This window comes from Oryctolagus cuniculus, chromosome 17, assembly GCF_051225735.1.
Source record: "Oryctolagus cuniculus isolate XC-2025 breed Fujian yellow rabbit chromosome 17, ASM5122573v1, whole genome shotgun sequence".
Taxonomy (NCBI): domain Eukaryota; kingdom Metazoa; phylum Chordata; class Mammalia; order Lagomorpha; family Leporidae; genus Oryctolagus; species Oryctolagus cuniculus.
Genome location: NC_142883.1, coordinates 56,456,478 through 56,483,058, shown reverse-complemented (window position 1 = coordinate 56,483,058; position 26,581 = coordinate 56,456,478). Strand labels below are relative to the sequence as shown.

Below are 26,581 nucleotides of genomic sequence, written 5' to 3'. Positions count from 1 at the left end.
TAGGGTGTCCATCTATAGAGAAAGATTTACTCTAAGGAATTGGCTTATACAATTATAGAGGCCAGAAGGTCGAAAATAAGCAGGGTATGCCATCACGCCACAGGCCCTGGAGAACCCATGATTTGATTCAAGTTCAAAGGCCGTCTTGAAGACAGAATTCCCCCTTGATCAGGGGGATCAGTCTTTGTTCTCTTTGCATCTTCAACTGCTTGAACAAGTCCCCTCCTCGTTATGGAGGACAATCTGTTCCACTCACAGTCCAATGACTTCAGTGCTAACTTCATAGGAATATTCAGAACAATCTTTAATCACAAATTGAGCATCGTGCCTCAGCCAGGTTGACACATAGAATGAGCCATCACACTTCCTAACAATGGTCCACAAGTTCTCAGCTCTGGGAGGCAGCACATTGGAATCCCCTGCCCTACCCCTCCACGGGCCAGGGGCAGAGGCCTTGAGAAACTGCTGATCTCTGCAGTCGCATCTAGAGCAAGCCCTGCACACTGAGGTGGTCTTAAAAGTTCATGAGTGGATTTTAATATGCAGCAAAGTTTAGGGACAATTGTCCAATGTAAGCCACTCCCTCCACCCCATGTCCTCCCACTTGCCTCCTCACTGGATTCCTTACACTGGTCTGGCCTATGTTTCATCCTAAATACACACACATACACATAGATACACATACACATACACACATACATACATACACATACACACATACACATACATACACATACATATAAATACACATATACACACATACATACACACATACACATATACACACATACACACATACATACACATACACACATACACATATACACACACGTACATACACATACACACATACATACACATACACACATACACATACATACACACATACATATACGTACACATACACACATACATACACACATACATACACACCTACACATATACACACATACACACATACATACACATATACACATACACATATACACACATACACATACATACACACATATACACATATACATAGACATACACACACACATACATAGACATACACACATACATACACATATACACACACATATACACACATACACATATACACATACATACACACACACACATACACACACATACCTACACACATACAGATACACATACACACATACATATACATACATGCACATACACACATTCACACATACACATATACACATACATACACACATACACATACATACACACACATACATACACATAAACACATACACACATACATACACATACACACATACATATACATACACACACATATACACATACATACACACATACACATACATACACACATACATATGCATACACATACACACATACATACGCATATACATATACACATACATACACACATACACATACACACATACATACACATACACATGCATTTTACCAAGGAAGCATGACTCAGTTCCTTCAGATCTCTTCACCAGTGCCATCTTATCCTTCACAGCTTCCTTGACCACCCTGTACAGGACAGCATCCCCACTCTCTGTCATATGTTCCTTTATGACACACAGGCATCACCTGAGACACAATCGTATTTGTTATACTTGTGGCTGTTCCCCTCCCTCTAGAGTGCCAGTTCCATAAGGGTAGAGACTATATTTGTTCTACTCATTTCTGGATCCCCATGACTCAGAACCATGCCTGGCCACTGGCAGGGGCTCAGGAAATATTTGCTGAATGAACACATGAGGGGTGGATGAGGGGTAGAATTTTTATTCCTCACAATTCAACTTTTTTTAATTTAAGATTTATTTATTTATTTTGAAAGTCAGAGTTATACACACAGAGAGAGAGAGAGAGAGAGAGGGAGAGAGAGAGAGAGAAAGAGAGATCTTCCACCCATTGGCAATGTCCAGAGCTGGGCCAGGCTGAAGCCAGCAGCCAGGAGCGCCATCCAGGTCTCCCACGTGGGTGGTATGGACGCAAGCATAGGCTCATAATGAAGTCTGCAAGAAGGGAGAAGCAGAGTCAATAGGTATCATAAGGCCAGCATTAGGCAGACACATACAAAAGTGAGGCAGTCGGACAAAACATTAGCAACTGAGAACTCCAAGAAATAGACTTCATAGTCATATTGGAAATAATCATATTGAGAAAACTATCATATTGATTGCCAAAGCAAACTCTCCTGGGATCGGGAAAACTAGGAGTGATTAAAATGAGAGTAAAGCAGGACTGTATACATCAATGTTTCCTACACAGGAGTAACCTGGGAAGCAACAGCAACAGAAAGAATGAACTACAGTCCAGGTCAGGGAATGGCCATGCCTCTGTGGCAGAGGCCATCACAGGGCTATAACTCTGTGTCTCCATTGTTTGCTGCTCTGTGACAAAGTGACCCGGGGCTCAGTGGCTAAAAGCATCTATTTATTTGTTCACAGTTCTCCAGTTAGGACCGGGCTCAGGATAGACAACTTGCCGTGGGTGAAACTGTGTCCCCACAATGACATGAGTATGCTGAAGTTCTGAGGGTTGGACCCCATAAATGTGAACTTATTTGAAAGTAAGGTCTTTGTGGATGTCATAAAGTTCAGATGAGGTCATCAGAGTAGCATACACACATACACCCCCAATCCCATGGTTTGTGTCCTTATAAGAAGAAGAAAGTTAGAACACAGTCAGAAAGAGGAGGGAGCCACAAAGAGAGAGGCACAAGCCAAGAAGTAGCCCAGACTATCAGAAGCTGGAAGAGGCAAGGAATGAGCCTCCCACAGAGCCCACAGAGGGGCCATGGCCCTGTCAACTTCTCAATGTCGGATTCTGGCCTCCAGAACTAGGACCGAGTTGATATCTATTTGAAGCCATGCAGTTTATGTTTCTTTGTTACATCAGCTCCAAACAATTACTACACATTTGTCTTTCCACGTGCTGTCAGCCGAAGAGGTTTTAGGAGGGCAAGAGGATCTGCTTCCAAGATGGCCCCACTCACATGGCTGAAGTGTTGGCACTGGGACTGGCCATGACATAGCTGTCTCTGCTGCCTGGGAGAACCCTTGAACTCTCTGGTTGGCTGGCTTGGGCTGCTTGCAGCATGAGTGTAGTGGGGCATCTCACATGGTGGATGGCTCCCCCCAGGCAAAAGCCAAAATGTTCCAGACCTGCTGAAGACTTAGGTGAAGAATTGGATCAGTGTAACTTCTACATGGCAGGTCACAGGGCAGCCCAGATCCAATAGGAGGGGTGCACTAAGACAGGAATGCCAGCCAAAGGAACAGTCTACCACACTTGGAATTCAAAATCTTAAGAGAGCTAAGTAGCAGTAATAGACGATGTACTAAGAAAGATTGAGAGAGAAAAGAGGAAGTGGCCAATTCAGCAAACCAATAATAATCATTATTCCCAGAAATCATATCGTGCTGCAGCAGGTGAAGCCACTGCTTCAAACACCAGCATCCCGAATGGAGTCCTGGCTGCTGGGCTTCTGGTCCGGTTCACTGAACGTGAGCCTGGGAGGCAGTGGAGGATAGGCTAAGAGCATGAGTCCCTGTCACTCATGTAGGAGACCTGGATGGAGTTCCAAGCTTCTGGCTTTGGCCTGGACCAGCCCTGGCTGTTGCTGGTGTTTAGGGAATGGACTTTCTTTGTCTCTCCCTGTCACTCTGGCTTTCAAACAAACAAAAACAAAAAATAAATGTTTACAAAAAGTCATTATTCCTTGCACCTGCACAGAATTTTAAATAGCGTACAAAGTGATTATCTTAGTCTATGCAAGCCCTCCGAAGTCCACCTTCCATGCTCACTCTCAAATACTCAGTAAGTATATGGGCCATCGACAGTCATTTTTCAACGGACTAATCTTTGAAGGCTCCTGCCTAGCAGGTGTAAAGAGTGTTTGTGTATGCTATACTAAGTGGGTTACCACTCTCAGTACTTCCCTAGAATAATGCATAAGTATATTGGGGTTGGTGTATCAGATCAGGAGGACAAGTCGAAGGAAACAGCAAGGTATTCGTTTGCTATAATAATAAGAAGGTGAGCTAGAAAAGTAAAAGAACTCTCTTCTATATTGGCATTTTTAAAATATATTTATTTATTTATTTATTTATTTGACAGATAGCGTTAAACAGTCAGAGAGGGAGACAGAGAGAAAGGTCTTCCCTCCGTTGGTTCACCCCTCAAATGGCTGCTACGGCCAGTGCACTGCGCCAATCTGAAGCCAGGAGCCAGGTGCTTCTCCTGGTCTCCCATGGGGTGCAGGGCCCAAGCACTTGGGCCATCCCCCACTGCACTCCCTGGCCACAGCAGAGAGCTGGTCTGGAAGAAGAGCAACTGGGACTAGAACCCAGCACATATTGGCATTTTTTAATGAATGCTAAGGGACAGATTTTGGACCACAGGATGAGAATCTATGAGAGGTTTCCCAGATATTAGACCCTAAAGCTCAAAGTCAAGAACTCAGTTTGTTTTCCAAAAGAGATCAAGTACTCTCTCCACAGCCTCCTTCTTGCACCCCACACTAAAATCATAGAAAATTGCCATGGTCTCTTTTAACATGCTCTCCCAGGCCCCACTTTCCATCCTTTGATCTGATCTAACTTCTGGATTCCTTTCAATTTCAGGTAAGAATCATTTTAATTCTGAAATTTCCAGGACGCTGAGGAAACATTTTAAACAACCTTAGCCAATGACATTCAAGAACCAACCACCACCAACAATAGGTAGGTGTCAGGCACTGGTAAAACGTCGTTTGCCAAAATAAATCCATAAATCAATGTCATTCAGCAACCTCAGAAAAAGACGTCCATAAAAATTTATACTTTTCTCCCACCAGCTCATAAAACCTCATTTAACGTATAACAAGTTCTTGTTCTACATGACTAACTTACAAATAAAATGCTGGCCTTGGGCAGGGTCTCTTTGGGAACAGGCTGGGCCAAATGATTTCGAGTACCTTCCATTTTTCTCCTCCCAGTGCAGCGGGGCCTCTGCAGGTCCAAAAATTGTCTGTTCTTCCAGATTCTGACAACCTAGTGCAGCGTGTTCCCAAAACATGGTACAAATACAAGAGATGATTTTTTTTTTACAGAGGTACATGAACAAACACTTTCTATTTTGATAGTTATGTGCTTATTTTAATGGGTATCTAAAAATTATTACTAGTAAATTAAGTCAGTTTTATCTTGAATATTATGACTTAGAATCAGGTTAAGGAAGTTCTGATATTTCTGCAAAGAGTCTATGTAAGGAAAAATATTGAATATGTAATTGTACAGGCCGTCCACATGTGAAAAATCATGTAGGTAGCCTGCACACAACAGATTTGGGAACACTTGACAAAGGATTTTCTCAAAGGTTGCAGCAAAATGGTGGCATTTCCCAGATGGTCTCTGTAACAAGAGTGAGAATATTTATATTTATGGTGATTGTAGAGGCAAGATTTTCCCAAACGTCTTAATTTCAAATAATCTGTTTAATAATCATTGACTAAACTGTAGTTCTGAGACCATCTCTGAGACAGACGTGCCCAGTGGCTCATACATCCTGAGTTTTGGAAATGTACACTTGGACAAAGGAAATCTTGATTTTTTTTTTTTTTGTAAACTCTGGAATCCACACTCACTGTAGCTGTGCATGTGGCTGAGTTTCATTTGCCCATTCTGGAAGTTTCCTGCCTGTGTTCCTTTTACTCAGATGATAAAACATTTTTTATTATTATTTATTTGATGGGTAGAGTTATAGACAGTGAGAGAGAGACAGAGAGAAAGGTCTTCCTTCTGTTGGTTCACCCCCCAGATGGCCGCTATGGCTGGCACTGCGCCGATCTGAAGCCAGAAGCCAGGTGCTTCCTCCTGGTCTCCCATGCGGGTGCAGGAGTCCAAGGACCTGGGCCATCCTCCACTGCCTTCCCGGGCCACAGCAGAGAGCTGGCCTGGAAGAGGAGCAGCCAGGACTAGAACCCGGCACCCATATGGGATGCTGGCACTGCAGGCAGAGGATTAACCAAGTGAGCCATGGCGCCAGCCCCGATAAAACAATTTTAATAGTTTTTTTTTCCCTCAAATTAAAATAAAAGTTTGCTTTATCTTGTTATAAAAGCAAATTATGATCAGCACATAAAAATTAGACAATTAGGGGCCAGAACTGTGGCACAGCAGGTTAAGCTGCTGCTTACAACACTGGCATCCTATATCAGAGCGCAGGTTTGAGGCATGCTGCTCTATTTCTGACCCAACTTCCTACCAATGCCCCTGGGAAGGCAGCAGATGATGGCCCAAATGCTTGAGCTCTTGCCACCCATGTGGGACACCTGCACAGAGTTTCTGGCTCCTGGCTCTGGCTGGCTGTTGCAGGCATTTGAGAATTGAACCAGATAATGGAAGATCTCTCCATCTCTTCCTCTCTGTCACTCTGCCTTTCAAATACATAAATTTTTTTAAATTCAACAATATGGACAAAAATAAAAACAAATATTTAAAATATCTATAATTCCAGTATCCAACAGACCATGTGAAATACCTTAGTGACTATTCTTCAAGATCTCCTACTACACATATACAAGAATACTTCAACATATTCATGGAAAATGTGTTTTATGAAAAAAAAAAACTGTCATGGTTTCAAACTTGTTTGGCACGAAGATAAATTTATCATTTAGCTTCACTGTCCATGGACCTTCTGAAGCACTCTTATATTTCATACATACGTACTCCTATAAATCATTTTAATGAGATTCTACCAAACTTACTGCCTTGCAACTGGCATTTTTCATTCAATAAATGCTGTGAAATCTTCCCATGCCTTTAATTATGCATCTATAGCAGACTGATGTCTCTAAAATACGGTATACCATAAATAATTTAAGCCATCATTCCCACTATTGCTGTCATTTTAATTTTGAACTATCAAAAACAATGTGTCAGCAAAACCCTTGTGTTCTTATGCATCTCCCCCTGATCCATTCCTAATTCTAGAGTTTGTCAGTTGGAAGAGTTGCAGGTGGGATTCTCTGCAAAATAGGCTAAGAAAGTGGGTTGAACATAGCAAGATTGTTGGGGGGGCTTCATAGTCACCAGTTGCTGGGTACTGAAGGTTGAAGGAGGCAGAACTGGACAGGAGGAGGCCCTGAGCTGCAGCACAACCACAGCAAAGACATGAGAGCTCACAGGGAACTGGAACTATAACAGCTGTCCAGGACGACCCTGTTCTACACTGCACCATCAGTGGGTGAGGGATGCCCCTGACTGCAGTGGGGATCTCCTTGGCAGAGGCAGTTCTCAGACAGCAACTCAGCTCGGAGCTAGCAGTCACGTCAGCACCCCTGTAGCTGGGGACATGAACGCCTGAGTTCTTCAGAGGTAAGGAATGGTATTTGAGCTGTTTACTACAATATGATGGGACAGGAGGGTACAGAGATTTTAAAACTGGACATGATAAAACTGCTTACCAAGGAGGCTCAATCAATACTCACTGTCATCAGTTTACATAGGAAAAGTCTCCTTGCTTTGCTCCCTTTGCAAAATGTGATGAGTGGTAGGATATCCATGTGTCTGGGAGCCTGTGGCAGGGAATCCTAACCTACTAGAAACATTGACTTCCCTTTTCTTGGTCATTCTTTTTTTTAAAAAAAAAAAGATTTATTCATTTATTTGGAAGTCAGAGTTACAGAGAGAGACAGAAAGAGATGAGATAGAGTTAGATTTAAAGACAGAGTTAGAGTTAGAGATAGAGATAGAGATAGAGATAGAGATAGAGATAGAGATAGAGATAGAGACAGAGACAGAGACAGAGATACAGAGAAGTTTCCATTTGCTGGTTCATTCTCCAAATGGCCACAACAGCCAGGGCTGGGTCATGGCAAAGCCAGGAGCCTGGAATGCCATCTGGGTCTCTCATGCAGATGGCAGGGACCCAAGCACTTGGGCCATCTTCCACTGCCTTCCCAGGTGTATTAGCAGGGAGCTGGATCAGAAGTGGAAGAGCCGGGATTCGAATCAGCAGCCATATGGGCACTCATATGGGCAACCAGCATCACAGGTGATCCATAACGCAGGCCCCTCTTTGTCATTCTTTAATGATTGATATATGAGTTCTACCTTGCTAAAAAAAAAATGCTTCAGACCATGAGATTCAAACGGGTCCTTCACGCTGTTTCCTGGAAACCACACAGTATTTCATGAACTCAACCCTTTCCTTGCACTTCTAGATAAATATTTTACACCTCTCTCTTCTTAACACCCAGCACTGTGACACTGTGTCCTGCTGCACCAGAAAGTTAAAACATCAGAAAAAACTTTCATCAACTCCCACCAACACGTCTCCACATCTACAGAGTCTACAGTCCGCCTGTCACTCACTGAAATGATGACCTGTGCGTGTTCTTATCTGAGCCTAACATGTCCCTGGAGATTTAGACCCATCACGCCTTGACCACAGCAGGTAAGACACTGATCCAGCACTTCTCCTCTCTTTCTCTCTTCTATACCTCTGATGTTTTTCCTCCTTAGGGAGAGGAATTCTGGATCATCTCCATCAGCAGACAAACGTGTTATTTCTCATAACTAAAGAGAAAAGATCCTCTCATGTCTGCACTTCCTGTCTAGCTGTTACTGCATGTGTCAGCTCCTCTTTCTTGCCAAACATCTCAAAGAAGCTGTTTTCATTCCCTGGCGCCCATCCCCCAAGTCGCTCTTAAATCTGATCCCCTCTGGCTTCACGGACACAACTTTCTCTTGGCTTTCCTCCTCTTCACTGGCTATACTGTCTCCAACCTCTCTGCTGGCCTCCTCTTCTCCCTGAGTTTCAAATGTTGGAGGACCGCAGGGTTCGGTCCTTGGAGTCTTTTCTCCAGCAGTGTCTGGCTTCTGGTGAGCTCATTCGGTCCCAAGGCTTTGAAGCCCATCTGCGGGCTGAAGATTCCCACAGTTTTATCTCCAGCCTTGTCCTCACCCCTCAGCCCCAGACTCAGCTCCAACCTCCAACTTGGCCTCTCTTCCTGCATGCCTGGTGTTCACCTCCAACAAGAAACATCTCCAAACTGAACTGATTTTCCTCATCAGATCTGTTCTTTCTCCTGCCTCTTCCATTCCACTTTATAGCGATTCTGATATCCTAGCTGCAGAGGCGAACACCTGCATGCTGCCTGCCCCTCTTCGCCTGTCTCTTATTCATAAGTTGCATGCAATGTGCCAGGAAATCCTGTTGGCTCTGCCTTTAAAGCCGACCTTGCATGCCTCTGCTTCTCACTACTTCCATGTCTACCACCCTGGTCTCAGCCATCCTCAATAACATCCTTACATTTGCAACTGAGCAACCAGAGTTGTCTGTTTCAATGTAAGTCAAAACCATTCAGTGATTTGCCTTTTCTCTTATAGCAAAAGCCAAAAAGCCTTACAATACTGCAAGTCCCATATGATCTTGTGCTCTCCTGCCCACAGCCTCACCTGTTATTCTATCCTCACACATTCCTAGACCACGCCAGACACCTTCTGCCATGTTCCCAGGTCAGGGTCTCGAACTGACTCGACTGTTGAAACACTCCTGTGTCTCGATAGTTTCTTGGCTCACCCCTAACTGCTTTCAGTTTTTGATTACATATTAGCTATACAGTGAGGCCTGCAATGACCCTCCTACTTTAAAATGTTTTTTTTTAAGATGTATTTATTTATTTGAAAGGCGGTGTTATAGACAGGGAGAGACAGATTGAGAGAGAGAGAGAGGTCTTCCAATCTGCTGGTTCACTCCCCAGATGGCCACAATGACTGGAGCTGGGCCAATTCAAGCCAGGAGCTAGGAGCTTCTTCCAGGTCTTCCACACCTTGGGCCATCTTATGTTGCTTTCCCAGGCTCTAAGATTCTTCAAAATTCTTCAAAAAAAAAAAAAAAAAAAAGAGATGGATTGGAAGTGGAGCAGCCGGGACACAAACTGGCTCCCATACAGGATGGCAGCATTGCAGGCATTGGCTCCCCACTCCACTTTAAATTTTAACCATATAGTGGACAGCTGAGATACACTACACCAATGCCTGTGACCTCCTTGAATTGAACCTGCTTTGGCAATATCTGCAGTGCCCTGTGTTAAGCACGCGTCCTGGCATTGCTCAGTCTTTCTGCTTTGGAGCCACAGAAGACCCTCCATTCTATGCTGGCACAATCTGAAAGTTTAGAAGAGTTGAATTTCCTCAGGGGCAACCCTGAACCAATGAGGAACAACAGCCCCCAAGTTCCCTGTTTTGCTGTAGGTTAATTTTGGGGTGTGTTCTATGCGGTCCTCCTCGGAGAATTCCCTAGGGAATTGAGTCCTGGTCATCACTTTGCCAATGTTTGCCCTATTGGCCTTTCTCCCCACCTCAGGTTGGTGTCCTCACCATGTCATTTTACTTCCTGGGGTCACCTCCCAGATGAGCCGCCCGTTTCCAGGTCCTTGATTCTGGCTCTGCTCAGGTGAGACCAAACAGAAACAAATCCTTGCACAACACTCCTGAATCCTATACCTGGCTCTCTCTCTTTCTCCACACAATCATCAACCTCCTACCTACAATGTCATTTATGTATTTATTGCACTAGATAAGTTAATTGCACAATTCAATTGCACTATTGCTTTGTCATTCCATAGTACTAGATGATCTAGTGCACTAATATAAACTTCTCAAGTAATATTTTATTTTTGTCCATTGCTCCATCATCACCACTTAGAATGTTTCCCAATGCCTAGAAGGTACTCAAATATTTGTTGATTGTTAAACCACTTCAAGAACAAAGATGGTATTTTCTATATAATGTTAGGCAAACCTCAGTTTAAAATGCAGATCTGCCACTTATTATAAGTGGATTAACCTCTCTAAAACTCAGTTTTTTCACTGGTAAATATGGCCAATGATGTTCATTTTTCCTTCAATGCCTTAATCTAAAGAAAATGTCTGGGAGATGGTGCTGTGGCATAGCAGGTAAAACCACCACCTACAACACCATCATCCCATACAGGCACTGGTTCACGTCCTGGTTGCTACACTTTCATTCCAGCTCCCTGCTAATGGCCTGGGGAAAGCAGCAGAAGGTGGCCCAAGTGCTTGACTCCCAGCTACCCACGTGGGAGACCTGGATGAAGCTCCTGGCTCCTGGCTTCTGCCCAGCCAACACCTAGCTGTTGGTGACCATCTCGGGAGTAAACCAGTAGATGGAAGATACTTTCTCTCTCTCTCTCTCTCTCTCTCTCTCTCTCTCTCTCTCTCTCCTCCTCCTCCCCACCCCGACTTCCAAACAAATAAAACTAAAAAAAAAAAAAAGAAAGAAAACACGTCTAAGAAGGAATCCAGTATATTATCCTCTCTCCTTTCAACCTGCTCCCTTTGATCAATGAATCATAGCTGAAGGCAGCTAAACCTATGACTCAGCAACTTCTCTCTCTCTCTCTCTCTCTCTCTCTCTTTCTCTCTCTCTCCTGTGACTCTCAACAAGGAGAAGAATCTTCTGGAGTATCTCCTTACACCCACGGGAGGTCAGGAAGCCAGGCTTCTTTCAATCCTCCAGCGAAATGCCAATTAGAGGGATATAACCAGCAGGAAGAGCTACTGGAGAAAACCACACACTTGTTCCAAAACAAAGATCACTCTGCATGTCATAAAAGCTCAGAAATGTCTTCCAGATGTTGTATACTGGGCCTGCACAGATGTTTCCGATGTCAAACCATAAATGTTGGAAACATAAAACATTTGTGCCCCACAGATGTAGAGATTTAATTATACAATGAATGTGATAAATCTTGGGGTAATAAAAGAAGACCACAAACTGGCCACATTACATTTTTTTTTCAAATCTAATTTTTCCCTGACATTACAGTTCTACAGGGATATTCCAAGGATCTTGTTTTGATTCTGGTTTTTAAAGTTGACTGGGCTGTGCACAGAGAAAAAGTTAAACCTACATGAAAATATGCATTAGGAATAGTTCTGAATCCCACTGGCTTGACGTCTACACAGCTTTTGACAGCTGGGAAGCAATATAATGACTGATAATAGGTTGCTTCAAGGCTTCTCCTTCTGTCAGTGTCCCTTGGTGGGAGTGCTGAGTTACATCCAATGATCATCTGATTAAGCCCTCTGGGTGCACTGGCAATGAATTCTAAAGTGAACTCAACACTGCAGCTCTTGACTCCATATCAAAGCAGCTCTTTTTCTGTCTTCTGGAAAAATCAGAACTTTCATCATCTCCAAGTATACAAATTTGAGTTTACATAAATGAGAAAGAGAATAAAAGTATTTGTGAAGCTTGTATACACACACACACACACACACACACACTTCACTTAGAGCTAAAGGAACTAAATCAAAGTTACCTGCCATAGACACAAGTATCACAGGATACAGTGTATTCCTAAGTGTGCTCTCTTTTTCCTTGCTGTCTAAAAGACTGCATGCTGGGGCTGGCACTGTGGGATAGTGGGTAAAGCCACCACCTGCAGTGCCGGCATCTCATATGGGCGCTGGTTCAAGTCCCAGCTGCTCCACTTCTGATCCGGCCCTCTGCTAGGGCCTGGAAAAGCAGTGGAAGACGGTCCAAGTACTTGGGCCCCTGCACCCGCACGGGAGACCCAGAAGAAGCTCTTGGTTCCTGGCTTCAGATTGGCCCAGCTTTGGCCTTTTCAGCCATTTGGGGAATGAACCAGTGGATGGAAGACCTCTCTCTCTCTCTCTCTCTCTCTGGTCTCTGTAACTCTTTCAAATAAATAAATAAATCTTTAAAAAAATACACTGTATGCTATAGCTCCAAAATATTTAGTAATTAATATTATATTAATAGCTAAAAGAGACACCAAACCTTGTAGGACACCGTATCTGCCTTCAGAAAGGTTAGATTACAAAGAGAACTGGGACTGAAGAGGACTACAAAGATAGTTCTGTAACCAGGCAATGTATGCAAGCCCTGCCTTCACCGTGAGAACCTTTTTTATCATTATTCTAGTTTGGGGTATATTTTACTAGATCAAAAAGTATATAGGTATATGACAACTCATTCACATAGTTCTAAAATCAGCAACACGAAACACTACTTTCCACTAAATTTTCTGAGAACAATTCTCTTGTTCTTTCACCAGTTATACAGAAGGCAAAGGATAAATAAGGGAGAAAAGGAAGAGACACAGAAAGACAAGGAGGGGGAAAAGCACACAGGAAGACTGACAGCAATACCAAGAATACCTGACATGACAGAAGGCAAAGGATAAATAAGGGAGAAAAGGAAGAGACACAGAAAGACAAGGAGGGGGAAAAGCACACAGGAAGACTGACAGCAATACCAAGAATACCTGACATGACAGAAGGCAAAGGATAAATAAGGGAGAAAAGGAAGAGACACAGAAAGACAAGGAGGGGGAAAAGCACACAGGAAGACTGACAGCAATACCAAGAATACCTGACATGGGCTGGACCCGGCTCAGTACATCAAGTACTTCACTGAAAGACCCTCATTTCGTTCTCTCTGGAATTCTGTGATCTAAGGTGTGAGCAAAGTGTTTCACAGCTGAAGAAACTGGGCCACTTTAAATAATGAAGGCACTAAATAAATCGCCTTTACTCACATGGCTCAAAAATGAAGTGACAGGGTCGAAGAAAGACACAGAAAGAGACAGTCCTTCTTGGGACAGATCTTTGTGCTTGTATCTTTTAGAATATTGAAACGTTATAGCTAAGGAACTTCCTTTTAAAAATGAAATAGCTTTTATTTATTACAAAGGCAATTATACACACACACACACACACACACAAATATATATATGGAGAGAGAGAGAGAGAGAGAGAGAAGTAGAGAATCTTCCATCCACTCGTTCACTCCCCAAATGGCCTCAATAGCCAGGAGCCAGGAACTCTAGCTAATTCTCCCTTGTAGTGGCAAGAGCCCAAGCATCTGAGCTATCATCCACTGCTTTCCTGTGTGGGGAGCAACTCGGACTAAGTTACTGGAATTAAGACTTATTCTATGCATCTGCTCTCCCACAATATGGCACTGGGAGAGGAGTAAACAGCTTCTACGCAGCTGTCTCTCGCCAACTTGAGTGATGACCTGCAGGAGCTGATCCTGCTCCTGATTGGAGGAGAGCAGCGTACTCGGTGTGTGGGTGGCAGAGTTGGGATTGGTGGAAGAGGACTATAAAGGAGGAGAGAGACAACATGCACCAGGAACACCTGAGGAACACCTGAGCAGCCCCTGAGAGAGCCGGCCGGCGGTGTGCCGCTCCCCCGCGGAAGTGGGGAAAGTGGCAGGGGGAACCGCCCTTCCACAGAGGTGGAAGGGTCGGTAGCCAACCCGGGAAGAACCAGCAGCAAACCCGGGGAGGGCCGAGCAGACAAAAGAACAGCTCAGGGTCCTGTGTCGTTCCTCCGTGAAGAGGGGGAGCGACATAATGGTGCCGTGACTCGGATAGGAAGCCTAGGAGCGACATTCCTGGGTACATTAGTGGGGAGCTGGAGTAGACGCACAGCAGCCAAGATCCAGGGCCAGTGCTGCGGTATGACAGGTTAGGCCTCTGCCTTGAACATCGGCATCCCATATGGGCACTGGTTATGTCCCAGTTGTTCCACTTCTGATCCAGTGCCCAATTAATATGCCTGGAAAAGCAACAGAGAATGGCCCAAGGACTTGGAATCCTGCACCCATGTGGGAGATCTGGATCAAGCTCCTGGTTCCTTGCTTTGACCTGGCCCAGCCCCAGCTGTTGCTATCATTTGGAGAATGAACCAGCAGGTGGAAGATCTTCCTCTGTCTCTCCCTCTTTCTGTGTAACTCTGCAGCCAAAACCTGAACCTTCGCTCTGATACGGGTTGCTGGTGTCACCAACTGAGCCACAACACTGACCCCAAAAACTTTCTTATCAGGTCTTAACATCACAGCCACAAAAGTATCCCAATCCCCCCATGAATTGCGACCCCTCCCAGGACACTTCCCCCTCTCCTTCCTGCTTAACCAGCCTCCTACCACAACATACTGCACATCACAGTCACTTAGCAAATGTTGAGTGAGCCAATAAAATACTATTTGTCATTTCTTTCTTACATTCCCTTAAGCCCAATTTTTGGAACCAACTCTGCCTACTCTTCCTTCGATATCCCTCAACTCCGATTCTGTTTCCATTGTCTACTGCCATCACTGCCTCAGTAAGACACAATCTGAGTGGAACAGAGTTAGCAAGACAGAAGTGAGAAGGCCTCAAAAAGATCTCAGCACGTCTTTTAGCCAGTGATGTGAAGAAGGCTACTTGCTAATGTAAAAGTCTTGACCCAGTAATCACTGCGGTTTTTGGTTTGTTTGCTTGGTTTGGTCATTGTGGGGAAAGGCCAACCAAACAGATCTGAATAAGAACACAGAGGAAAGATACAGAAATGTAAGGGGATTTTGGACTATGCAGAGCTTTCCTTCAAGATAGAAACTTATAACGTTAATACATACATTAGAAAAACTAAAGGCTAAAGCCCAATTATCTACCAGAAAAAGAAGAAACTAAACTCAAAGAAAACAGAAAACTAGAAGTAGGTAAGATAAGATGTGAAAAGTCTCAAAACAAAAATGACATTATTAAAACTATGGCAATACATGTGAAAATTCAGATAAAAGGAAGAAATTCCTAGTAAAATCAAAACATACCAAATAGCAATAAAATATGCTAAAAACCTTCTAAAGAAAGCAAATCAGTTTCTAAAACACTTCCAGCCCAGATAGCTTTAGCATTCAATATCTTCAAACATACAAAGACAAAACAGCCACAATATTATCAATTCATAACTCATTTTTGTAAGACCAACATAACCTTCATGTGGGTGAGGAGAACCCCAGAAAGACAAATTACAGGTCAGCACCTTTCATGAACATAGATACTGCATCAAAGACAAAATGGCCGGGAAGAATAAGTCAACAGTGACACAGAGAGAGAATACCATGTGAAAACCAAGTTGAGTGTGTTTCAAAAATATAAGGTTGGTTTAACATTGCAGACTCAATCCATATAAATCACATAATGATCCTAATAAAGGAGAAGGTTATGTGATCATTTCAACTGATATGAAAAATTCCACATGATAAATCCAATATTCCTTCACAATTGAAAAAAAAAAAAAAACATTGTACAGGGCATAGGAGTTTGACACAGCAGTTTAGACCATGACTGGGATTCCAGTATCCCATATTGGAGGGCCTGAGTTCGAATCCCAGCTCCACTCCTGACTCCAGCTTCCTGCTAATGTGCACCATTTCAGCCTCCAAAACTGTGAGCTAAATAGATTAGCTCTCTTCTCCTTCATAAGCAGCTAGATGTGTTTATTATTTTCATTGCTGAAGTAATGAGACCCCCGACTAGCACAGACTCCTGCACATTTGATGAAGCGATCGATTTCGGGTGCACTTTAGATCTGCTGGAGAAAGGTAAAACCATCCTGCGAGTGATGGCTCAAGTAGCGGGGTCTCTGCCACCTACATGAGAGACTCAGATTCAGCCCAGCCCAGCTCTTGTGGGCACTGGGGAAGCAAACTAACAGATGAGATATCTCTGTCCTTCTCTCTCTCTTTCTCCACCCCCTTCCTTTCAAACAAATGCAGTTAATAAAATTTGGGGTAAAAGAAAATATTCTTTATCTTATAGAGGCTGTGAGTCCAAGCCTATAGCAACCATTGCATTTAATGATGAAATACTGAAAACTTTCATCCAGAATCCAGTAACACAAACGTATTGGTCAACACTGTACTGGTGATAATACAGTTTGATAAGAGAAGGGAAATAAAATATAAGGATTTTAAAAGGGGAAAAAACCTATTCATGTGGAAAATTCCAAATAATCTATAGCTATACTACAAAAATTAAGAACTGAATTCAGCAAAGTTGTTGGATACAGAGCTAATATATAAAAGTCAATGGCATTCTATACATTGGTACTAAACGATTAGAAAACAAATTTAAAATAGTATCATTCAAAAAAGCATAAGAAAAAATAGGAATCAAATACCTAGGAATAAATTTTACAGTGGGCACAGACACACTACAAAACACTGAGACCTAAGTAAACTTGAGGAAATAAAGCAATATACCCTACTCATGTACTAGAGGACTCAAGAGGGTAACGTCAATTCTCACCAAAATGACACATAGACTTAATGTGACCTCAATCAAAATCCTGGCAAGTTTTTGTGGAAATTAGCAATCATGTTCCAAATTTTACACAAAAATGTAAAAAGCCAAACTTAGCCAATGCAATCAGGATAAAGAACAAAGTTGGAAGACTTTATCACTGCCGCATGGCAAGGCTCATCACAACTGAGCCTTGACACTGTGACAAAGCAGCATTGGAACACAGGTAGAAGAATAGAGCAGTGAGACAATTTGGGGCGGAGCCTCTCTGCTTCCTGCCACATGTGCCCTGCCACCCACCATGGGGCCTGTGCCAAAGCCTGCATCAAGCCATCTGGGCTTTCAGCCTCCAAAACTGTCAGATAAATAGATTAGCTCTCTTCTCCTTCATAAGCAGCTCGACGTGTTTATTATTTTCATTGCTGAAGTAATGAGACCCCCGACTCGCACAGACTCCTGCACATTTGATGAAGCGATCGATTTCAGGTGCACTTTAGATCTGCTGGAGAAAGGTAAAACCATAATACGCCTAAAAACACATAGGAGGAGCTGATGCATGGTGTAGTGGGCTAAGCCTCGATCAGCAGTGGAGCTCCCTGCTATGGCGTGGGAAAGCAGTGGAAGATGGCACAGGTGCTTGGGCCCCTGCACCCTCGTGGGAGACCTGGAAGAAGCTCCTGGCTCCTGGATTCAGACAGGCCCAGCTCCAGTCGTAATAGCCATTTGGGGAGTGAACCAGTGGATGGAAGACCTCTTTCTGTCTCTCCCTCTCTTTCTCTGTAACTCTCTCAAATAAATACATAAAATCTTAAAAATAAATAAATAAAAATGTATTTTAAAAAATACATAGGAGAATGTCTTCATGACTTTGGACTAGGTAATGATTTCTTAGTCCAGATATAAAAAAGTACTATCCATAAAGAAAAAGATTAAAAGATTGAATCTCATTAAAATTCAGGGCTTCTTCTCATCTCCTGTATTAAGAAAATTAAAGGCAAGTCAGAGAGAGGAAGAAAACACTTGCAATACATCCATTTTACAAGTATCTCAGATCCAAACATTCAAAGAATATTGGCAAATCAATTCTATGGAGAAATAGGCAAAAAAAAAATTTTTTTAAGACTCTTTACAAAAAGAGGATAGCAAAACAGTTAATAAATTCATAAACTTACAAAAACATGAGTCATTGAAGAAATACACACTAAAACCACAATGTACTACTACATACTCACCTATGTGGCTAAAATTTTTATTTATTTATTTATTTATTTATTTTTTGACAGGCAGAGTGGACAGTGAGAGAGAGAGACAGAGAGAAAGGTCTTCCTTTGCCATTGGTTCACCCTCCAATGGCCGCCGTGGCCAGCGCGCTGCGGCCGGCACACTGCGCTGATCCGATGGCAGGAGCCAGGAGCCAGGTGCTTTTCCTGGTCTCCCATGGGGTGCAGGGCCCAAGCACCTGGGCCATCCTCCACTGCACTCCCTGGCCACAGCAGAGAGCTGGCCTGGAAGAGGGGCAACCGGGACAGAATCCGGCACCCCAACCGGGACTAGAACCTGGTGTGCTGGCGCCGCTAGGCAGAGGATTAGCCTAGTGAGCCGCGGCGCTGGCTCTATGTGGCTAAAATTAAAGAAACAGATAATAACCAGAGTTGGCACAGCTGTGGAGCAGCTAAAATCCCATTCTTTGTTGGTAGAAATTACACATTGCTACACTGACTTTGAAGAATATTTGGCAGTATGTAATAAAGCTGAACACATACATGATATACTCCTAAATTAATATCTGATAAAAATGTAATATGAAGCAGATAGACTCTGGGGAAGAGGTGCCCCATTATCCTACCCTCCTCTCCTGCATAGTTCCCTTGATGGGCACGGACCTGTGATTTCATCTAACCCACAGAATACAGCAAAGGGGATGAGTTGTACACTGCCATGTGTATATTAAAATATAGATGACTGGATCACACGCCTCCCAGGAGTCTCTCCACCCCTTGCTGGCTGTGACAATGCAGATAGTCCTATTAAAGAACCCACGTGGGCGAGGGCTTAGAACAGCAGTTAGGTTACTGCTTGGAACACCTTCATCCCACATCTGAGTCCCAGATATGCCGCTTCTGATCCAGCTTCCTGCAAATGCACACCCTGGGAGGCAGAAGATGGGGGCTCTGCCACTTGGTTTCCTGCTACCCACAAGGAGACTCCAATTGAGTTGTGGGCTCTTGGCTTCAGCCTAATCTACCCCTGGTTATTTTGGGCATTTGAGGAGTGAACCAGGAGATGGGACATTTTCTCTCTCTCTCTCCCTCTCTCTTCCTCTCTCTCTCCCTCTCTCTCTCTCTCCATTTCAAATAAAATGAAAATACAATAAAAAGAACCTATGTGACAAGGAACTACAAGCAGTCCTCAAGAGCTAAGGATGGCCTGCAGCCTGCTGTCCACAAGAAAGTGAAGCCTGCCATCCCACAACCCCATTTAACTGAATTCTGCCAACAAACAGTAAGCTTGGAAGTGGATCTTTCCCCAGACGTCACATTAGCTTACACTTACAGTCAATCCCTCCTCTGCAACCATGCAGAATCCTAAACACCAGACCCAGCTGAGTCATGCCCAGACTCCTAACCTACAGAAACCGAGAAACAGGCCACTAGGTGTGTGGTATAATTGTTACGCAGCAACTGCTAACTAATACAGTTTGTATACCCAAAAGCCATGCAGCCAGGTGGACGAGGGAATAAGTCCAAATATCCTACACCACAGCAGGATAACAACAATTTACAGTCATTAATTGGATATTTTTAAATAGCTGGTGGAGAGGACTTTGAATATCCCAAACAAAAAGAAATGATGAATGTCTGAGATGATCAATACGTCAGTAATCCTGATCTGTTCATGATGCCCTGAGAACATGTGTTGAAATACTACACTGCACCACAGTTACTAAATAGCAAATGCAAATAAAAATGTATTTTATTTACTGGATTTTTAAAGATATCTGACTTATTTAAAAGACAGAGTGACCGAGAGAGAGGGAGAAACAGAGGGACAAAGAGATCTTCCTTCCACTGGTTCACTCCCTGGATGGCTGCAAGGCCAGATCAATGCCAGGAGCCTGCAACTCCAGGCTAGTCTCCCACATGGGTGGAAGGCTTCCCAGCACTTGGTCATCTTCCACCGCCTTCCCAGGTGCCTTGGCAGGGAACTGGAAGGAAAGCAAAGCAGCCAGGACTCAAGCATTCCAATATGGGATGCCAGTGTCACAAGTGACAGCTCCACCCATGGTGCCACAGTGTAAGCTCCAAATTTTATTTTATAAAGATATGCAAAGGCCAGTGCTGCGGCTCACTCGGCTAATCCTCCACCTGTGGCACCAGTACCTCAGGTTCTAGTCCTGGTTGGAGCACCAGATTCTGTCCCAGTTGCTCCTCTTCCAGTCCAGCTCTCTGCTGTGGCCCAGAAGTGCAGTGGAGGATGGCCCAGGTGCTTGGGCCCTGCACCTGCATGGGAGACCAGGAGGAAGCACCTGGCTCCTGGCGTCAGATCAGCGCAGCGCACCAGCCATAGTGGCCATTTTAGGGGGAAACAATGGAAGGAAGACCTTTCTCTCTCTCTCTCTCTCTCTCTCTCTAACTCTGCCTGTCAAAAAAAAAAAAAAGATATGCACAAGAATGTAGTACTATTTGGCCTTTGAGGTTCATATATGCTTGTATATTACTTTTATTTTTAACATAAAAAAAGACCCATGGTTATGATTTTTAAAAATCACATGCATGCTCATAGAAGTCTTGTTTAAAATATTCTATGCTCAAAATACACTTAGATCAATAGCAAAAGACTTGTAAAGTTTATGAATAAAGGAAATTATTGATGTACTAACCCCAGTGAAAATGTTAAAGCTAAGCATGTTTGAATTGGGGATCTAAATATAATTTACATTTCCTAGTGGTTTAGGGCATTTGTAAAGAGTGACTGCAGTGACAATTCTATATTCCCACTTGGTCATACTGGATTGCCTTCATTTTCTTAACATACTTAGTAATTGCTCAAGCAGCAGGCTAGTAACATACCCTAGATGATGTTTTTTAATTGCCATGAGCCAAATATTCTATACAGTTAATCTGTTTATTTTTTAATAGCTGACTTTTATTTTTAATCTTTCTTTGCTTGCCCACTACCCATGTATGTAGGGACTCATTTGGGGGAGGGCGGAAGTAGTTAATTTTTTTTTCCACTGGAAAGACTATTAAAAGTGAACATTTTGTCATAGTGTCCATTTCACTTCAACAGTTTCCTTTTTGGTGCTTGGTTAGTTGTCACCGATCAGGGAGAGCATATGAAATTTGTCCCTTTGGGACTGGCTTATTTCACTCAGCATAATGTTTTCCAGATTCCTCCATTTTGTTGCAAATGACCAGATTTCATTGTTTTTTTTTACTGCTATATGGTATTCTATAGAGTACATATCCTATAATTTCTTTATCCAGTCTACTGTTGATGGGCATTTAGGTTGATTCCAGGTCTTAGCTATTGTGAATTGAGCTGCAATAAACATTAAGGTGCAGACAGCTTTTTTTGTTTACCAATTTAATTTCCTTTGGGTAAATTCCAAGGAGTGGGATGGCTGGGTTGAATGGTAGGGTTATATTCAGGTTTCTGAGGAATCTCCAGACTGACTTCCATAGTGGCTTGACCAATTTGCATTCCCACCAACAGTGGGTTAGTGTCCCTTTTTCCCCGCATCCTCGCCAGCATCTGTTGTTGGTAGATTTCTGAATGTGAGCCATTCTCACCGGGGTGAGGTGAAACCTCACTGTGGTTTTGAAGTGAAATGGACACTATGAGAAACGGTGACTTGATCAGCCCTTGCCCTGACTGTTGATGAACAACTTAATACTTTATCCTTCTTAGTATTTTTTGTTTGTTCTACTTAATACTATTGGTTGAATTTGGTAATTAATACACAGTTATTCTTAAGTGTTGAAACTTAACTGAAAAGTAATCCCTGTTAAATATAAGAGTGGGAATAAGAGAGGGAAGAGATGTGCAATTTGGGACATGCTCAAGCCGACTTGCCCCAAACGGTAGAGTTAGAAACATACCAGGGGATTCCAATTCAATCCCATCAAGGTGGCATGTACCAATGCCATCTCACTAGTCCCGGTGATCAATTTCTGTTCACAATTGATCATAACGATAGGACTAAGAGTCAAAGGGATCACATAAACAAGACTAGTGTCTGAATAATACTAACCGATAGAATAAAAAAGGGAGAGAATGATCCAACATGGGAAGTGGGATGCACAGCAGACTCATAGAATGGTGGATGTCCTAAACAGCACTCTGGCCTCAGAATCAGCCCTTAAGGCATTCAGATCTGGCTGAAAAGCCCATGAGAGTATTTCAGACATGGAAAGCCAGGACACTCTGTCAAAAAAAAAAAAAAAAAAAAAAAAAAGACCTAAATGAAGGATCTCCCTGCATGAGATCCCAGTGGAAGGAACGGGTCATCAAAGAAGGAGGTACCTTTCTCTGAAGGGAGGAGAGAACTTCCACTTTGAATATGACCTTGTCTAAATATGATCAGAGTCAGTGAACTCAAAAGGCTTCCATAGCCTTGGCATCTCATGACAAGAGCCTAGGGTGATTAGTGATGCCATAAACAAGAGTGTCAATTTGTTAAGTCAACAACAGGAGTCACTGTGCACTTACTCCTCATGTAGGATCTCTGTCCTTAATGTGCTGTACATTGTGAATTAATGCTATAACTAGTACTCAAACAGTATTTTTCACTTTGTGTTTCTATGTGGGTGCAAACTGTTGAAATCTTTACTCAATATATACTAAACTGATCTTCTGTATATAAAGAGAATTGAAAATGAATCTTGATGTGGATGGAAGGGAAGAGGGAGCGGGAAAGGGGAGGGTTGCGGGTGGGAGGGAAGTTATGGGGGGGAAGCCATTGTAATCCATACGCTATACTTTGGAAATTTATGTTCATTAAATAAATGTTTAAAAAAGGGGGACGTTTTGAAGATTTTTCAATTGGTAAAAAATACTAATGTGGATTAAGGCCACTAGAGACTGAGTGAAGATTGCCCTTTTGGAAGATGTCATTCTTATGAGTCAAGAATTTGGTGTTTAAACTTTCATCTTGGGGCTGACACTGTGGTGCAGTAAGTTAAGCCTCTGGCTGCGACATTGGCTTGAATCCTCGTTGCTCTACTTCCTATCCAGCTCCCTGCTGGTAGTCTGAGAAAGCAGTGGAAGATGACCCAAGTGTGCCCCTGCATCCATGTCAGAGGCCCAGAGGAGACTCCTGGCCCCTGGCTTTGAATCAGCTCAGTTCTGGCCATTGTGGCCATTTGGAGAGCGAATCAGAGGATAGAAGATCTCTCTCTCTCTCTCTCTCTCTCTCTCTCTCTCTCTCTCCCTCCCTCTCTCTGTCTCTCCCTCTCTCTATAACTCTGCCTCTCAAGTACATAAAAAATCTTTAGAAAAAAGTTCATTTTGAAGGAAGATACGTACTATAATTTGAAATAAAAGTTTAGTGACCTTAAGAGCATTATAACAGTTAATATTATGAATGGGGGTAAAGTTGTTAAATGAGTAACTTTCACAGTTTCCATGCACAGGCAAAATATATTCACTAGATTTCTACATAGTAATCTGTTTTACTATGTAATTTATAATCCTCAAGACCTTTTTTTAAATTAAGTCCATATTTACACTTCAAAAATCACATACATATTCATGATAATAAAGGCTACTCATGCAGCCCTTTTATTTTATGCTTTGCTGTACTAATCTTGTCATTATTTAGCAAACATTTATTGAACACCAGCTGTGTACAACTGATTATGGACATGACCAAGTTTCAATCCATGTCTTCAAAGGGTCCTGGCTTAGAGATATTTGGAAACTATGTTTTATAACACGGAATGATACATATTATTGTGAGAGAATGCAAGAGGCAACACAGTAACCTTTTACAATAGTCTTAGATGACAAGGAATGCTTCCTGGAGGAGGTGATTTTTCAGACACATGTTAAAGGATAAGCAGACATATTATCAGGTGATAGAAGAGGCATGAGAACAGCATGAAGTAGACAGAAGAGTGTGTGCAAAGACATGAATTATGGAGTAGCTCAGAATAAGCTGCATTCTTGCCCTGGGTGTGACTAAGATGGAAGGAACTCTGCAAAGTAGATCTGCAGTAGGCGGGCAGTAAACCCTGGGTGGATTGATTCCCCATGAGTAGAAATTCTCTGAGCCAACGCCCACTTAGCTAATGTTCTAGGTCGACCAACACATCTCGTAGTCTCCCTGGAACATATTGATATCCCTGGTGATGAACTCAAAGACAGAAAGCAATGCCTCCTTGCTGAGATGATTAATTTGGTGTGGTCACCTGACCAGGCCATGGGATGCCCAGACATCTGATCACCCATTGCTTCCAGCTTCGTCTATGAGGCTGTTTCCAAGAGTGATTAGCATTTAACTGGGTGGGCTGATTCCCTGAGTGGGGGCACTGAAATTCTCCTGCTCTATGAACTCCCATTTGTGACTTTTACTAAAGACTTTGAGCATAAGAAGCCAGCCAGAAAAGAATCCATATGATATGATCTGTATAGACATCTCAGAAAGACACAAAACTAATCTGGGGTGTTTTAAGTCAGGGTGGTAGAAGCTCAGGGGTGATAGGACAGCCTTGCAGGTGGGACTTCCCAGATCCTGACAAGAGTTTCTTTTTTAAAAGATTTAATTATTTATTTATTTATTTATTTGAAAGGCAGAGTTACAGAGAGGCAGAAGCAGAGAGGGAGAGAAAGGTCTTCCATCTGCTGGCTCATTCCCCAGATGGCTGCAATAGCTGGAACTGAAGCCAGGAGCCAGGAGCTTCTTCTGGATCTCCCACGTGGGTGCAGGGGCCCAAGGACTTGGGCCACCTTCCACTGCTTTCCCAGGCTACAGCAGAGAGCTGGATTGGAAGTAGAGCAGCCAGGATTCAAACTGTTACCCATAAAGGATGCTGGCACTGCAGGTGGCGGCTTTACCTGTATGCCACAGCGCCGGCCCCTGGCGATGGTTTTATTTCTTGACCTTGGTGGTGTTTACATGGGTGTTTTCCTCACTTTGTGACAAATCATGTCCATTCATGATTTTTTGCTGAATGCAATTTAAAAGTTTTTGAAAAGCAGTCAAAACATCAGTCATATTCCTTTCAGTAGGGTTCTCTAGGAGACATGGGGGACTCTCTGAGACTAAGTTTCCTGTGTGTTCATGTCTCCTGGTGGAGCAAGGGCAGCTGGCTGCCAGTCAAACCTGTTCACCCTTCTACACCATACAGATCAAGTTCAGAAGTGACTGCCCCCTGCAGAGGACACTTCCCGGCCTCCCTTGTGTCTTTTTGGGCTATGACTTATTTTTTTAGCAATAACCAAAGAGTTCTAGAAGCTTCACTTCTGGTCCAAGGCTTTTATCATTTTATTTATTTGTTTGAGAAGCAGAGAGATAGAGAAAGACATGTAGATGGACAAAGAGGAAAAGGTCCCACCTGCCAGGTCACTGGTCACTCCCCAAGTGCCCACAATGGCCCTAGGTTCAGACTGAAGCCACGAACTCAGAACTCAATCTAAGACTCCCACAGGAGTAGCAGGGACCCAATTATCTGAGTTATCAATGCTGGCCCCCAGAGTCTGCCCTAACAGGGAGCTGGAGGGAGGAGCTGGACCTGGGAACTGAACCCAGGCAGTGCAATGTGGAACACAGGCACCTTAGCGGCTAGACTAAATGTTTACCGCAGGTGGAGACTTTGTCAGAGCAAAGCTATTTTGCTTCCTGCGTGCTATCTTTTTCTTCTCAGCAGACGAGACCCAGAGGGTGCAAATTGTTAAGACTGAAGAAGCCTGCATTACCACCTGAAGGAGAGCTACCCTCTGACAGGGAACAATGTGTTTGAACAGTTAAACAGTCTTCAAAATGGTAATAGAATTAAAGATCACCTATACATGGATTTCAACAAAATAACTGTCCCAAAATATACTTATCACTTTTCTTTCTTTTTTTTTAAAGATTTATTTATTTATTTGAAAGTCAGAGTTACTCAGAGAGAGGAAAGACAGAGAGAGAGAGAGAGGCCTTCCATCCGCTGGTTCACTCCCCAGTTGGCCGCAACAGCCAGAGCTGCGCTGGTCTAAAGCTGGGAGCCAGGAGCTTCTTCCGGGTCTCCCACGTGGGTGCAGGGGCCCAAGGACTTGGGCCATCCTCTACTGTTTTCCCAGGCCATAGCAGATAGCTGGATCGGAAGTGGAGCAGCCAGGTCTCGAACCTGCACCCATATGGGATGCCAGCACTTTAGGCCAGGGCGTTAACCCACTGCACCACAGCACTGGCCCCAAAATATACTTATCTTTTTAAAAAAGAATATTTATTTATTTGAACGAGTGACAGCGAAGGTGGGGGGA

General features: G+C 43.2%; 1 long non-coding RNA gene across 1 annotated transcript in view; it reads right to left on the bottom strand.

Moving 5' to 3' along the window:
• Positions 1-1,838: 1,838 nt before the first annotated feature.
• The window catches only part of LOC149121248 (uncharacterized), a 94,840-nt gene continuing 70,097 nt past the window's right edge, over positions 1,839-26,581 (bottom strand). The window contains exons 2-3 of the long non-coding RNA XR_016224031.1: positions 4,893-5,033; positions 1,839-2,012 (exon numbers count right to left, since the gene is read on the bottom strand). This is a non-coding gene — a long non-coding RNA (uncharacterized LOC149121248). The remainder of the gene's footprint in view (positions 2,013-4,892; positions 5,034-26,581) is intronic.